The sequence below is a fragment of the Marmota marmota genome, unplaced genomic scaffold, assembly GCF_001458135.2.
Source record: "Marmota marmota marmota unplaced genomic scaffold, marMar, whole genome shotgun sequence".
In the NCBI taxonomy this organism is placed as follows: Eukaryota; Metazoa; Chordata; class Mammalia; order Rodentia; family Sciuridae; genus Marmota; species Marmota marmota.
In genome coordinates, this window is record NW_026000243.1 from 5,860,067 (window position 1) to 5,875,617 (window position 15,551).

The following is a 15,551-nucleotide window of genomic DNA, read 5'->3' on the forward strand; positions in this document are numbered from 1 at the left end:
TTTAAAATGGTCACCCATTCTCTCGCCTTCCCTTAGGGGCAAGCAATTTCACTTACCCCGAAGCTTCAGACGTTCTCCGCACGGGCTGCCAAATGCCGCAGTCTGGCTGGGCACAAATCACGAGCCACTGAAGCAGGAACAAACTTTATTTTTAAACTGCAGGAAAACACTTCACACAGCTCCCGGGGAATCCTCCCGAACGTCAGGAGGCTTGTCCAGGAACCCCCAGCCGGAAATATTTCTTCCGGAAATCCCTCCTCCTGCACTTCCCCAACCAATGGGAACTCTCGGGGAATCCCTGGAAATCCCCAAGAGAACTCCAAAATAGTGCGAGAACTCAAAAGTTGCGGCATAGGCGGATAGTAATGCCTCGCCTGTCAATCAATACTGTTGGCAAAATGCCAGGGGCCATACAGACTCAGCCGTGGCTCTCAGCACACTGGGAGTTCAGGGACTTTAAAAGCCCAGATCCTCACCCTCAAGGAATTTGTAGGTGGCTGGTAAGAGACATGCCATAGAAATCCTATCACATGTGGTCAGAGCTCTAATGGAGGAAAGCCGAAGAGACACGCTATCCCCAAAGGAAGGAGAGCTCTGGATCCCTGAAGATTCAGGGGAGCTTAGCCCAGTGCAGATCCAAGTTGTCCAGTTTTATTCCTCTGCTCTTTTGATCCCTGGACGCTATCAGACACTTGGTTCTATTGATTTTTTCTCAGCTGTGCCTTTTACACTGCACTCACCCAAGCCCCAGTGTGCATACGTGTCCCTTGAGAATCTTATTAAAATGAAGATTTTCTTTGAACAGGCAGAGAGGGTGGAGCCTGGGAGACTGCATTTCTTACACACTCCCAGGGGGTGGTGTTGTTGCTGCCAGACTGTGTAGGACAATGTACCTCATGAGGTTCTTTCTTCCAGTGCTCTTCTTACACCCCTGTCACCTCAGACCAACACCAGCACCCAGTCAACCAACATTCTTCCTGCCTCCGATCCTGGATGTGCTATATGATTGCCACCAGCCATGGCACCTTTTGAAATTAAAATTTAAATTCCATTTCTTCATCACAGTAGCCACATTTCACATGTTTGACAGTCACAGTGCCATATAATATAGAACAGTTATAGACAATCTCTTTCTTTGTAAAGCTCTGTAGCAGGGCACTGCTTGATAATATCCACCCCACATAGGCATATTCCTTTGTGGAACGAGTTGTACACCGACTACCATCTTCACCAGACTGTGAAGTCCTAGGAAACAAACTCTGTATTGCCTTATCATTTTTTCCATCCCTGGTATGTAGCCCACATTCTTTCTTCCATTCAACAATATGTATTAATCATCTACTATACACCAGATGCTGTGCTTGGCACTGGGAGCAAGTGGTGCTCAGAGGTGAATGAGACAAATACGGTCCCTGCAGTCATGGAGGTCACAAAACAGCCACTCTGTAATTAATCATAGAATGGGTAGATGAATAAAAAATATACAAACCACTCCCACGGAAGTCTCACCAAATCTACAATAAGTACTTCCCATCTGCAGAACAAAGTTAAAATTCCGTAGCTTGGGATACAAGCCCCTTTTGAGAGATAGACTATCAGTTTGCTAGGACTTCCATAACTAAATACTGTATCACAGACTAGGTGCTTAAATGACAGAAATTTATTTCTCACTGTTTTGAGGCTGCAAGTCCAGGATCAAAGTGTTGATAGGTCTGGGCTCTCCTGAGGCCTCTCTCCTTGGCTTGCTCAGGACCATCACATAACCTTTCTTTTATGCCTGAGTGTCCCTGATGTCTCCTTGTATCCAAATGTCCTCTTCTTATAAGGTCATGGATCTAATTGAATGAGGGTTTACCCTAATGGTTTCAATTTAATTAACTCTTTAGAGGCCATCTCCAAATACAGTCATATGCTGAGGCACTGGGGATTAGGATTTCAACACATGAATTTGGGAGGAACACAATGCAGCCTCTAACAATCTGAAAGAGGATTTTAGAATCTAATAAAATTGAGATCTGATAAAAGCTCTGAAATTCGCTATTAATAACTGCCAATGAAAGGCTATTTCACTTGTCTGAGCCTGTTTCCTCAAGAACTTGTTAAGAAAATTATAAGCAATTACTCCTGTGAAGCACCTAGCAGAGATCGTAGGCACTTCCAGTAGCCTACGCATAGTAGGCACTCAACTAATTATAGCCACTGTCATCAATCACTCTATCTTCCCTAGAACCCCAGACACAATCGCTCTCTTACTTCTGGTCCTCCAACATGGGGAGCCTTGTCTAGCCCAACCCTGGTTCATACCCTTGCTGCTGTCTTTATATGCAAATCCTGGCTGCCCTTCCAGTTCAGTTCTCTCCTGTAGCCTGATAGCCAGAGGCCACCCTGGGCTCTTCTTCTCTCCAAACTTGTTAGCATTCCTGTGGATTCAACATCATCACCCGATTATCACCCAGGAATTAAAATCCCATACTGTTAATGTATCTGCTACTTTTCCTGCATATATGCTGACCTTCCCTATTAGATGAGAGGCATTTTTGATCAAAGTCCACCATTATGCTTTTTAGTTTCTCTTACTGCAACTGTGGAAGTGTCTCGAACATAGCAGGCCTTAATCAACCCAAAAAGTAAGCAAATATAAAATATGTACAGTTGTCTTCCCTTGCCTGTGGGGGAGAAGTTCCAAAACTCTCAGTGAATGTCTAACATCAGGAGAGTATCAAACCTCACATACGCTATGTTTTTTCCTACACATACATACACAAATGTAATGCCTTTTGCATCTTAACCAAGCATTCCCCACAAAATGGGGCAATAACTTTTGTACTTTCAGTTGTGACAGCAAAACTAGCACAGATTTCTTATTCCTTGTTCACAATTTAATAGATAGAAGTTTCCTTTTTTCTGTAGACCATAGCCACCATGATATGGTATGTTTCTTTCTTTATTAAATTGTGAACTTTCATCTTCTCAGCTAAAAGAAGCACTTTGTAGTTTCCTTTAAGTATTTCTGAATAGCTGCCATGACTCTTATGCTTTGAAACTATTACAAAATTGTTATGGTTTAGATGTGGTGTCCCCTAAAACTCATGTGTGAGACATGAAAAAAGGTTTGAAGGAAAAATGACTGGGTTACAGCCTTAACCTAATCAGTGAATTAATCCCTGATGGGATTAACTGGGTGGTAAGTGGAGGCGGGTGGGGTGTGGCTGGAGGAAGTGGTTCATTAGGGGTGTAGTTATGTAGTATATATTTTGTATCTGGAGAGTAGAGTCTCTCTCTGCTTCTGATCATCATGTGAGCTGCTCCCTCTGCCACACTCTTCTGTCATGTTGTTCCTGCCTCACCTGGAGTCCTGAAGAATGAAGCCACTGTCTATGAACAGAGACCACGGAAACTGTGAGGCCCCAAATAAACTTTTCCTCCTCTATAATTGTTCTGGTTGGATATTTTAGTCACAGCAGTGAAAAAACTGACCAAACAGAAATAAAATATGGATTACCAGAACATGAGCAATGAGAAACTATAATCAATTTGATAACCTAAATAGCTACTAAGTCAGTAATGGGTAGATAGCATATGTAGTGTGGATACACTGGACAGAGGGATGATTCATGTGCTGGGATGGGGCAAAATTTCATCATGTACTCAGAATGACACAATATAAAACTTAAGAATTGCCTATTTCTGAAATTTCCATTTGATATTTTCAGACCACAGCTAACTACAGGTAAACGAAACAGAAAAGTGCAACAGTAAGTAAGGGGGGGCTACTATGTATGTAGTCAATGTTCACTGATTGAATAGGGGTGTGTGTGTGTGTGTGTGTGTGCGTGCACGCACATGTGTGTGTGCAGTTTTAGTATAAAGAAACCTTAGCAAACAGAAACATCAAGTTCAGACTGTCACTTCTTTCTAAAGAGGTAATTCACAGAGAATTCAATGGTTTTGCAATGTTTTATTACTGGGTCCTAGTCACATGATGATTTGTTAAATATTGAGAATGTATATTTCACAAATTGATGGATATCTGTTTTTAGATAAGTTTAATAACATACACAAGTAATGTATGAGAAATTCTCCTGACAATGAGAAGAATGAACTTAAAATGTTTGTCTTAGAAGAGATTTAGTTAGAATTTCAGAGTATAACTGAACAAATTCTTTTAATTAATATTTTATCTGGCAGGAAATATTTATGAGACATTACCAACCTCATAAATGCAAATGGAATTTCTATAAATAGGAGAAAAAATAATTTCCCGTAAGTGTCATGTTCTAAAGAGAAAACTTTAATTGTGAATTCATCTCCTACTCCATGAAAGAAGGTAAGAGAAGCAGATAAAAGGGGACAGAGGAGATGGGTTTGCACTCTAATTAACAGTGATAAGACACATAAATTCTCTGTTGCTTTATAGCATCTCCTCATCAATTTTCAGCCAATGAAAATACACTTAGCACCTTCCAAAGCTCCCTGAGTTGTTCTGAAATTGTGTCACCTACTGTCAAATGTCATTTGTACTCTTTGAAAACATGGGATGGAAAAGACCAGGCTACCCTAAGTTTGCAACAACCAGTCACTACAATACTCTTACTTCTCATCTTTCAGGTTTGGGCTGAGAACTGGATACTGATTTTTTTTTTCTCAGTCCAAGGTCCAATCACAGAGAGACTATTCGCAAAGCAGTATTTCCCAGACCATCCTGTGCTTCACTGTAAAGTGAGTCAAGCTCTCCCATAGGGCAGAAGGAACATCATGGTCTTTATACTCAATCCAAAGGCCATTGCTGCTCCAGAACAGAGCACCCCTTCCAGACTCAGTTAATGCTTTGAGTGTGTTATCCAGACCGCAGAGCTACATAGTTAAAGCCTTTGCCAAGAACTAGGAAATGAAAAAATTAAATACTTTCTGTTAAACCATAAGATCTACCAGCATGCAATGAATGAGCACCAAGACAGAGATTTCCTGGTTTAGTCAGAGCCTATTGCAGCCACACTGAATGATCAGGCTCTCTACAGACAGAAAAGGAGTATGTCCAGGGGACTACTCTGAGCACTGTTCCCTGGATAGGGACAGGGCGGTGGGCTGTGGATGCTAGTCTCCATAGCAAGGATAGAGTCAGTGCACTCTAATCCCAGTGACAAGCATTTTTCTCATTGCAATTGAATAAACCAGTTTCCTGGTAGTCTTCATTCACATGATAAATATCCACCCACTGGGCCTAGGTGCTGGAGATACAGTACATTGGAGCTAGATGTGTCTGTCACTGAGGGGGGGGAAACATACACAGGTCCTAGAAGGGGGTTATTAAACTCAAAAAGACTGGGTAACAACCAAGACAAGGAGCAGAGGTAAGAAAGGCTACCTTGAAGGGACCAGAACACAGACAGCAGTCCTCCCTTTGCAGGGTAATGTCTGCACCTGCTTTTCCTGCATCTCACAGGAATCAAATAGATTCATGCAATCATCTTTCCTCAAGGACAGAAGGAATCCAAAAGGGAGGGCAGGGAGGTGGTGAGGAGGCCTTGCCAGTGCCTAGGAACACATATTGCTTCCACTAACTCCTTTCCCTGACATTTCTACCCACCAGTCACAAGACATTTGTGCTGCAGGGTGGGTGGGGAGGAGACCACATACCTGTTCCCTGTCTCTGGACCTTCACCCTCAGCCAGTGGATCAAGTCCCAAGACCCTGACCCCAGCCACAGAAACAACAACTACCTGCGTGTGAATGTGGAGCCCAGACATTAGTTCCCGACTTGCCAAAGGAAAGTCCCCACCTGTGGCGTTCCATCTCAGGAAAGGCACCAAAATACTGCCAACCGCCCCCTCGACGCACCGTAGCGACTGAGTTGCCCCTTCAAGGCTCTGAGCCAAGGTTTTTCAGCCCTGAATTTCTTTCTGTCTGCTCTACCGCACCCACTAAACCACATGAACACAGATGCTCACGCACGTGCACCCACGCGCGCGCGCGCGCAGGTGCTCACACATGTACACGCGCGCACACGTGGACGTTCACCCACGGGGGCGTTTCCACACATGCATGGGGCACTGAGACACCCGCGCACCCGGGTCACTGATCCTTGCACCTGCCTGGGCGACCCAAAGCACTCTAGTTCCACCTGCCGGGATGTAGCAGGATGATAGCGCAGGCAGGAGCTACAGTGGACAGCGGGGAAGAGAGAGGCGGCCTGCCTGCCGGCTCCAGTTCTCTCTCTGCTTTCCTCCTCCTTCCAAACTGATGGCGTGCGGAGATCACCAGCAGCACCCGCCCCATCCCCACCCTACCCGCCCTCTGCGGCCTTTGCCCGTGGCCCTTTAAATCTCGTTATTATCCGGAGATTCATTTGTGCTGGGGGGAGAGGGAGGAGAACCCTGAGAGACAGGAGGGAGGAGAGAGGGGAGGGAGGCAGGGAAAGAGGAAGAGAGCCGAGCGCCTCTGGCTGCGCTCTCTTGCTATTAGAAGGGAGTGACTGAAGAGGCTGGCGAGTGAAGGCACACAGAGAGGATGATTTAGATGCCTCTGCTTCTGCCCACAAGACCCACAACAAGGGAGAGGCTCTAGGCTGCAGCCACTCGGTGGGGTAATGGCTGGGGCTGGAGAGTCGCTTCAAAAGCCCTGAAAGCCTCCTGCGCAGCCTTAAGGGACATCCCAGAAGTTAGCATCAGTGGGACTTGGAAGCTCCGATCTCAACAAGTAAGTTGTCTTCTTTTCCTCCTCCATTTCTCACCTGGGTTCACTGGTTCTGAAAGGCAGAAGCGACACTCTGGGGGTGCCCATCACCCCATGGGAGCAAGCTGTTACAGAGAAACTGCCAGATGCAGGGAGAAGGGGCAGAGGAATAAGGAAAAGATCAGGGCTGGTCCAAAGTTCAGACAGGAAATTTGAGAGATGTCCCAGCACTAGGCAGTGGGTCACCCTGGGCCTGGGGAGCCCAGCATCCAGAGTGCTGTAACCATCTTCCTCCCCAGTAGGAGACTGGGTACCTGAGGTGCCTGGAATCTCCTTTCATTGTTTTAAGAGGCTAGGGCACTGGGGTAGGGTAGGGCAACTGCCCTTGGTAATGATTCTACCTTTAGGTGGGGGCAGAGAGGGCCAGGGTGGGAATAGCAGCTACCTCAGCCTTAGATCCTCAGCTTAGTCTTGCTTTCCCTTTTAAGTCTTGGCATATTGGGAATGTGGCCTTATTATTTCTGCCCTGTCCTCTGCCCAGGTCACTAGGTCACATCCTGCTTGCTTCCCTCTTTCTTTTTAGACATCTTTCAAACTGTTCTGAAAGACTGACCTGGGGGTCAAGGAACCAAGGGCAGAGAATGAGGAATAGGAAAAAGCCACACTGTCTTTATTCTCTTTCTCCTCAAACTGTTGTATATCCCTGCAGAGCTGCTCCAGTGACCTGTGGTTCTGTTTATCCTTTCCACAAACAGCTTCTCCTGTCCCTGAGCTTCTGAGAAGACTTAGGTCAATGCTGACTCCTCCAATTTAGTTTCCTCCCCAAAGTTCCAGGGGCTACCCCAAAATGGGCAAAGTGGGGAGCCAGTCCAGCATGTATTCCAAAAGCTCTTTCAAACACCGAAAGATGATCAATGGGAACATGCCTGTTTGCCAAGTAATTTACTCTGTTTTAATCCTCTTAATGAAGCAGATTGTTGTACTCACTCCACAGGTGAGAAATGGCAGCCAAGAGAGGCTGTGTAACTTGCTTGAGGCAAACAACTTATAAAGAGAGATTCTCACCTGGGTCCAACTCCAAAATGTATCTGTCTTATCACAAGTAAGCTATATATTCTAGGACTTTCTGGTTCACAAAACACTTTCCCATGTGAGAAAGAGGTAGTGAAAAGAAGCTGATATTTATGAAACCAAGGTGCTGACTAGGACACGTTTACACCAGCCCTGTGAGGCAGAGCTTGGTTCTCCTGTTTTATAAATGAGCAGAATTGCAGCATGCTGAGTACTAAGTGGTAGCGCTATTATTTTCTAATTCCTTGTCCACTGGCTTAGAATTCGGGGTCTTTTTATTATCATACAAAAACCCTGCAAGATGTCCCTGCCCTCCCAGATCCATGCCTTTTGCTTAGATCCCACGTAAATCCCATCAACCGTCTTCCTAGAATCTGGCAGATGAACAGAGCAGAGGGAATGATGTGTGAGTCAGAGAGCAGAGCCATGCTTTAGGCTTTGGTAAGCAAAGATTGGTCAGCTTCACTGGGATTGTAGACTATTGAGCTAAACCAAGATATGTCATTCTGCTTAGAAGTATAGTGTACTCAGTGAGGGTCCTGGTATACGGGGCCCATACTTCTTGGAAGCACACCAGCAGAGCCACCATTGTAAGAGAACTTGCTGCGCACTCTGCAACGCCCAGCAATCTTCCCCAGACTTACTACCTAGCTCTCCCTTAGAAAGGAGACCAAACACTCAGGCAAGACTCTCCAAAAGCAGCAAGAAACTGCTGGCATTACTCACAGGCAGCATTTCTTACTTAAGGAGCATGTCTGCATTAAACAGAAATCCAGTGCTGTAGCTGGAGGAGGAGGCAGGGGCAAAGGGTGAGCAGGAGATGGGGCATGCTGTTCGCCCCGCCCAGGGCTGTCTCAAAGCTTAGCTGCCTTCTCTGCATGAAGTCAGATCTCTGTGGGATCCCCCAACGTGGGTTTCCTGAGCCTGCCAGCATATCCTAGGCAGTGCACAACACATCAGTATGTCTTTGTCACAGTATTCTCATTGCCCCTGATGCAGGCAGCATAGCAAGATCCCACTTGGGGCTTTCTCAAGCACTTGACTGGGCTTCTTGTCTAGGAATTAGAGAAACAGTTAAGGTGCTCTGGTCATCTATGATGAAATTAACCCCAGGTTAGGGAGGAAATGACCAGAGTGTCCATTCTCCAATTCCCATTTTCTCTTAAATGACAGGATTCTCCATGCCTTCAGTGGGCAAAGGCACCAGTGGGTATACTAGGCATTTCTATACATGAAAACTGCATCTATTTTGTTTTTTTGTTTTAAGATTAGTTCAATAACCATTTGTTTGATCACCTGGCATGTGCCAGGGATAATTAAGTTTTGAAGACCTTGGAATGGGATCGCTTGGGCAGGGTTATGCTTTCCATTGAGAGAATGTTAGGGAAAGCTTGCAATTTCTGAGCCAATACTGATTGAATTTTTAGGCTGGGGTTGGAGGGATGATGGAGAGAATGCAAGGGGACTAGGGTCCGTTTTTAAATTACACTTTTCGCTGTGTTTGCACTGCACACCAGACCAGTAATGGAAACTGGCATTGTTTGTAAGAGAGGACCCAACATCAGATGACTTCTAAGGCAGTTTTTGGCCATGTGGGGTTTTTCTATCTTTAAAAAAGACAAGAATTGGGAAATCCAATACAAAGAATGGAAGGGAGGCATTAAAAATACCTGAATGTATTTTTTCAAAAAGATTGTGAAGTGGCTTTCTCTGAAATTATTTTAAAACAGAGCAGACAGCTTCACTTTCACCTTCACAAAACTAAAGGATGGAGTGGCTGGCCAGCCACTCCATCCTTTAGTTTTGTGAAGGTGAAAGTGAAGCTGTCTGCTCTGTTTTAAAATAATTTCAGAGAAAGCCACTTCACAATCTTTTTGAAAANCCCCAGGCATATCTAGTTCCTCCTACCTTGACATTCAATTCAGATAAAGGAGCTATTCTAGTCAACAGAGCCCAGGATGGCAGTAACCCTTGCCAAGAGCTGTGTTAAGTTAAATATCAGAGCCAAACCTTTAACACCAGGACCCTGTAGATTCTGGCTGGGGCTTAAATGTTAAATCCCATTGTCATTCCAGACTAGAGCAGGCTGGAGGTTAAAGGTCAGGGGTAATTTGACTTGTCAGCAGGTGGCAACAGCACTTCCTGGTCACCAGGGATCTAACCCACGTGGTGGCAAGAGAGTCTGGAAACAAGAAAGATGGTGGTCCGGGTGGGGTGGGAGTGGGGTCAGCTCAAGGTTGTAGTCTACTCTCCTTCCTTTGATTTGGTTGTTGGAGGCACACACACACACACACCCCGCCTCTCACATTCCAGACTCCCAATCTCAATCAGGGAGGCCCTAAAAGAGTCAAGAGGACTTCAGATGCTGCCTGTGTCTTTTTCTCAAGTTCTGCCCCCTATTCCCCCCACCTTAACCTTAGGCAAGCTTGAGCCACTCAGTGCTCGGTACTTAAGCCTAGTGGGAAGGAGCTCAGAAGAGTCACTGGCATGAGGCACTGCCTCTACTCCAGCAAGCTGGCTATCCCCCAAGGACTAGGAGAATCCACAGATGTCTAGGTCTCAGGGACCCTTACAAACAAAGGCAGCCTTATAGCACAGCAACCCTAATGGATATCTAGGTCTGAAGGCTTTCCCAGTCCAAGTTAGGTAGCCTTGGTTGCTTTGCAAAATGTCCTTTATCAGATGGACTCAAAATGTCATCCATATCCCTTTTAAAATGTGTACAGCACTTCTACACAGGCTAGACCTTGTACAGGAAACTGAGATAGAAGACTAGATCATTTGTACACGGTGTCTACCCCAAAACCCCCTTTGGGGGAAGGCAGACCTGCCCAGGAATAAATTACAGCCTGTATGGTAGGGTGCTAGGTACCACTAGAGAGATGCACAAAAGGCCACAGGAGGCAGAGCCAGGGGGAAACAGGAAAGGTCTGCTGGTGGTGGAGTGGAGACAGATGATCCAACAAGTGGCTTGAAAAGGCAGGGAACAGGTTGGATATGGAGTAGTGGGGAGTGAGGCTGCAAGAGCAGAGTCTGAGAATGGGAGCCTGGCGTGGGCCTGGGCCTCACAGATGGTCCTGGGAAGCCTGCCCCTGCCTCAAATCTGTGGATGTCCCCAACTCCTTCCCATAAGCACTCAAACTGAGTCACATTTTATTTCCTCCCCGATCCTTGCCCTCTGTCCCTCACTCAGTTTGCGTCTTTTCTCTCTCTATTCTGTCTCTTTCTCCTCTTGACCATACCTGCCCTTTAGTACTTCTTTGGCTCTGTTCCTCTTCCTACTGCATTCATCCTCCCAATTTTCTTTTATTAAACATTTTTATTTTTAGATAATTGTAGATTTGCATGTGATTCAAGAAATGATACAGAGAAAACTACCATACTCTTTGCCCAGTTGCTCTCAATGGTAACAACTTGCAAAATTATACTACTACAATGTCCAAAGTAATAAATAATTTATAATAGAACAACATTTTCATCCACACAAGTATGAAAATATTTCTGTTATCCTATTATTGCCACACCGACTTGCCACCCACCTGCCCAACCCCTGGCAATCACTAATCTGTTCTCCATTTCTATAATTTTTGTTATCTCAAATGTTATATAAATAGCATGTAACCTTTTGGAATTGGCTTTCTTCACTCAACATAATTCCCTGAAGATTCAACAAAGTGTATGTATGTGTGTGTGTGCATGCCTGCGTGTGTTAGTCCATAGCATGAATGTATCACAGTTTATTTAACCATCTATCCATTGAAAGTCATTTGAGTTGTTCACAGATTGGGACTGTTACCAATAAAGCTTCTATAAATATTTGTCTACTAGTTTTTGTGTGAACGTAAGTGTTCATTTCTCTGGGATAAATGCCCAGAAGTGCAATTGCTGGGTCATATGGTAGTTACATGTTTAGGAGTTTTGGGGGTTTTTTTAGCTGTCAAACTGTTTTTTCCACAGTGACTATACAGTTTTGAATTCCTGCCAGCAATATACAAGTGATCCAGTTTCTCTGTATTCTTGCCAACATTTGGTGTTATTGCTATTTTTAATTTTAATTTAATTTAATTTTATTTTATTTTTATTTTTAATGATAACTCATTGTGGTTTTAATTTGCGTCTTTTAATGGCTAAGGATGATGATCATCTTTTTGTGTGCTTGTTTGCCTTCTACATAGCCTCTTTAGCAAAATGTGTCAGGCCCATTTTCTAACTGAATTGATTTTTGTTGTTGTTTCATATGAATGTTGAGAGTTCTTTATGTATTCTAGATATTATTCCTTTGTCTGATACATAGTGTGCAAACATTTTCTCCTACTCCATAATTTGGCTTTTTATCTTCTTAACAGGGTCTTTTTCAAAGCAAATGTTTTCAATTCTGATGAACTTTATCAGTTTTTCTCCAAAAGTTTTATAGTTTTCTCTTTTCCATTGAAGTCCATGATCCATTTGGGGTTAATTTTTGTATACTTTCTGAAACTCATGTCAAGGCTTATTTTGTTTTTCCCTATGGATGTGAGATTACTCCTTTGCTATTTGTTGAAAAAGCTATCTTTCCTCCATTGAATTTCTTTTGCACTTTTGTTGTCTGTTTTGTTGAAGGTCTATTTTGGGGCTCTCTGTTCTGTCAAATTGATCTATATGTCTGTTCTTTTGCCGGTGCCAATATTAAATCTTAAAAATTGGGTAGACTGATTCCTTCTACTTTATTCTTTTCCAAAATTATTTTATCTATGTTAATTCTTTTGTCTTTCCCTATAAATCTTAAGGTAATTTTATCTATGTCTAAAAGAAAATATTGTGGGATTTTGCTAGGAATTGTATCAAACCTTTACCATTTTGAGTCTTCCAATCCATTTTTTTAAAGCTATCTTTTGATTTCTTTCTTTGTCATTTTGTAGTTGTCAGCAGTTCTTTTTTGTTCTGCCAGGAGCAAACTGTGTGACCTTGAGCACCATTGAGTTTCTCAGACCTTCAGTTCACTTTCCAAAAAGTGGGTCTGATAACAACAATGACCTCAAAAACCCCATGGAAAAGGTCAAATGAGACAGCACATAGGAAGTGAGCGACAGTGCATTTTCAGTGCACGTGTTCTCTCTCTTATCTGCTCTTTATTTCCTTCTCCCTGGTTCTCATTTGACACCTCCATTCACCCTCACTTCACCTTTCCTTTTGATCCTTTGCTTTTTTAGCCCTCTTTTTACCTCACCTCCATACTCTAATTCCCCTGTTCTCTTCACTTTGTGTTTTTAGTCTCACTGGCTTTTTTTTTTTTTCATTCATTCTCCCAGGATATACCCTTTCTTGGGTTTTGGGGGGCATCCTCTTTTCCCTGCTTTCTTTAGGCCAGTCAGCCTGGGTTTAAATCCAGATCAACAACTGGATGCAACTCCAAAGCAGCCACTCCCCTTCCTCTGCTTCAGTGTCCTCAGCTGTAAAATGGGGCAAACAGTAACTGCCTCACATGGTCTCTGAAGTGGTTCAATGAATTAATACTGACAAAGCATTTAGAATAAAATCTGGTGTATGGTATGTCCCCGACAGGTCTCAGCTGTGATCACTGGGATTTTACCTATTGTGCCCTGTTTCCTTGGTTCTTTCTCACTCACTGGTCCATCTACCTTCTCTTCCCAGGCCTTGTTTTTGACTTGTATATAAATATATTCATATTCACATCATTTTGCTTTATTGCTCTTATCTTCTCTGCATTTCTGTCATATTCCCTAATCATTGCTGATAAATTGGCACCGGCCCAGGAAATCTGTCCCTGGGGTTGTAGAAAGGAAACAAGTGGTTTTTCATTTTGATTTAATTATTAATCCCCCTTCTTATTTAATGCAGAATGCATGCAGTGTAGGGTTACAATGAAGAAATTGTATCATAACTATGCTGCTTGCTTTCAAAGAGAGAGTAGGCCTAAAAAGGAAAAATACTAGACAGATACAAATGCAGGGGAAATGTAAGATGAGTTAATTTGATTTTCATGCCCTTTTACTGACAATTATCCCTCCATCCTCTGCAAAGTACATGTAGATTGTACAGGTAAGTCAGGGCTGAGTATCAAAGCAAGTGTATGTAAGGAGCCCCGAGTGGCCCATAGCAGCTCACCAGGGAGGGCAATGAGATGTTCCTCTTAAGGAAATGGGAGCCAAGCAGGTTGGGAACTTTTGTCACAAGCTTACTTCCTGCTCCATAGGTGTACTCTCAATAATTAATGACTTGAAAGGTACTCACATGTGATTAAGTCTTTCAAATCTAGATTGCATACCTCAAATTAAGCTTAATATCTGTCCTTTTAAAAACTGCTGAATATATTAAGACTCACTTAGATATGCTCAAGTGGATCTTTTAAATCCCATCTTTTTGTCTCTATTTTCTTCAAAGAATTGAACTCCACAAGCAAAATTTGCCAAGCCTGCCTGCTTTCATTTCAGACAAGAACGCTGTCTTCCTTGAAAAACCCTTAAGTGAAATACCGTTTAGTCCTTCCCTCTCTCCTTGTTATCTTTTTCACAGAATCTCAGTATTGCTGCTTCTTTAGTGACAGAGCAACCACAGGAGTAGTCCACAGCCCTTCTATTCAGGTACTTGTTCCTCCCCAGATGCCTATACAGGAAGTTTTATTGGTTTCTTAGATTTGTGGTAGGGGATCCATCGAGGATGCAATCTAATTGAGTAAACTATCTCCTCCTTGTCTGGGCTGCCCAGGTGCCTAAAACCCCAAGCTCACCTCTGGTTCCCCGTTTGATATTAAGTGACTCGTTTGCTGTGCAGCTAGAAGTCAGGACCACCTGTTAGGCCCACTTAAGTCTTTCAGTGCTTGTATTTCAAAACACTTCACAAGTGTTCCTGCATCTATAATGCCACCATCCTGGAAGCAAATTAACCGGCATTTGTGTGCCCTTGGGCAACTAAACTATCCATCTGCAAAATGGGACTGAAATTGTAGGATTGTCTTGAGCTGACTCAAGAGTTCTGAAAGATTCCAAGAGAGATGCAAATTACCATTATTATTCCACAGTGATAATTTTGAAGAATAATAATACTGGTATTATTTTATACTTCATATCTGCTCTTAACCCATGCCAATTTGGATTAAGTGGGTCAAGTTACATTCTACTAGAATTTGGTAGGATAGAATTTTCATGATAAAATGGAAGATGTTTCTTTACCGTTACGATCCTCATGGGTATTTTCATTTCTCATATAGAAAAAGAATCAGGATGAGGACATTGGGAGTAAAATGGATCCATGGCATAGGTTGAGGCCAGGAGAGTCAAGATTGTAATTCAGAATCAAGATGACTGGATTCTGACAGACACAAAGTAGGAGAATTGGACTCAGGCCAAGATCAGTTCAAAGCCAGGCTCTGCTGCTTCAGAGCCATGTGGCCTTGGGCAAGTTCCTTCTCTGCTCTGAATCTCAGTTTCCTTATCTGTATGATGGACACATCATACTAATAACATCGTTGTGATGATCAGGTAACATAGGTAAGGCACTAGTTAAGAGCAGCACCTGCATGTGCATGTGTGTATGTGCTCACACACACACACACACACACTCACTCACTCACTCACGTACTTCCAGAGCTAATTTGCAAAGAAAAGCAAGAAGTCAGTACAACCTACTGCAGGAGATAAATTAAGCACATATTTAAAACAAGCAAAAAGAATGCAAAGGGCATGGGGAACATAGCACAGATAGGTTAGGTGCTTCTAAAAGACCCACCCTGGTCAAAGGACTCTGAATCAAAATGAGGCAGAGCTGCATGACTCTGGCAGTAATCTCAGTCCCGCATCCTGACGCCCCCA

At 43.5% G+C, this 15,551-nt stretch overlaps 1 protein-coding gene across 3 annotated transcripts in view; it reads left to right on the plus strand.

The window, feature by feature from the left end:
* The first annotated feature begins 6,383 nt into the window (after nt 1-6,383).
* Nucleotides 6,384-15,551, plus strand: part of Kcnj5 (potassium inwardly rectifying channel subfamily J member 5) — a 26,831-nt gene continuing 17,663 nt past the window's right edge. The window contains exons 1-3 of one of the 3 annotated variants that reach the window (XM_048796069.1): nt 6,384-6,696; nt 14,257-14,324; nt 14,951-15,230. The gene's annotated coding sequence lies outside the window, so the exon portion shown is untranslated. The remainder of the gene's footprint in view (nt 6,697-14,256; nt 14,325-14,950; nt 15,231-15,551) is intronic. The other 2 variants (XM_048796070.1, XM_015499129.2) reach the window with 2 other exon arrangements.